Raw genomic sequence first — 1,185 nt, 5'->3', positions numbered from 1 at the left:
GTGAGCAGGGAGGGGGATTCGCTGTGGGCCTCTGACCTTGTGGTTTGTGTGGAAGAAACCAAGACGCTGATCCGTCATTTCTGGTGTGATTTTCATCAGCCACCTGGAGGGAAAGTGAAAGTGAACACTAAGGCTGTGTAATGTATTGCATACCGCCTACTATACAGGATATTATGCAGAAACCAACACAATGGAGTTACACTGAAGCTCAGACACAAAAGAGATCCAATGCGTTTTGGGGCGGTGAGCATGTCCAATAAGCTCATGACGCATACTCAGAAATTCCTTTATCGTGTACACATCTGGGCATTCCCCACTTACACAATATTGTCATACAATGCAGTTGGAACGCACTACAAATAGTGCTTTACCATGAGAGAGTCCTCAGACAGGCTGGGAGCCCTGTGAGGATGAGCTAAACGCTAACGCATCTTAATTTAGCATGTCAACATGATAACATTTGATAATTAGCACTAAATGTTAAGTACAGCTGAGGCTGATGGGAATGTCATTAGTTCTGCAGGTATTTGGTCATAAAGCAAAGTAGTGGACACGTTAAAATGTTGACCCGATGATGGCGCTAGTTTAAAAGCATCATCGACGTTACCACATTTCATCCTGAGGGGAAGATGAATGTTTGAACCGTCTCATCACTCATAAGTAGTGGACCGTCAGGTTCCAATGCTGCTAGCATGACTTACGCTGCCGCGGAGTTCGCGCTGTTAAATTCACTGTCAGCCAAGATAATGACAGCATAGGCCATGTTTTAACCAATAACAGCAGGAAAAGGGGACGTCCAAATGAAATAAGATACTCCGACCCTGCACACAAGCAGACTCCATCAGAGGGGCGATGCGAACCCTGTAACAGACGGCTTTAGTTATGTATGCATGGTTTGGCAATGTCGCTCAGTAGATCCAACTCTTTGGTTCTCGGACTCGACCGCATTTGTACTCGGTCTTGTCTCGGTCTCGGACCTTGAGGACTCTGGATTTTATTTCAAGACCATAACTTTGGGAATATCAATAAATTGCTCATTTATTGTTAACATCCTGACTTTCATTGGATGTAAAACTTATTGCTTCAAATGCAACCGATAACCCTAATTAAAAATGTGCTGTCATCTTGACTACAACACTACTGGATAGATTAATGATCTCCAAGGACGGAGCCCACTGACTTTAA

The sequence above is a fragment of the Micropterus salmoides genome, unplaced genomic scaffold (assembly GCF_014851395.1).
Source record: "Micropterus salmoides isolate LMB-PRFRI ecotype aquatic unplaced genomic scaffold, ASM1485139v1 Ms_hic_scaffold_8, whole genome shotgun sequence".
NCBI classification, from domain to species: domain Eukaryota; kingdom Metazoa; phylum Chordata; class Actinopteri; order Centrarchiformes; family Centrarchidae; genus Micropterus; species Micropterus salmoides.
This window is presented reverse-complemented; position numbering follows the sequence as displayed.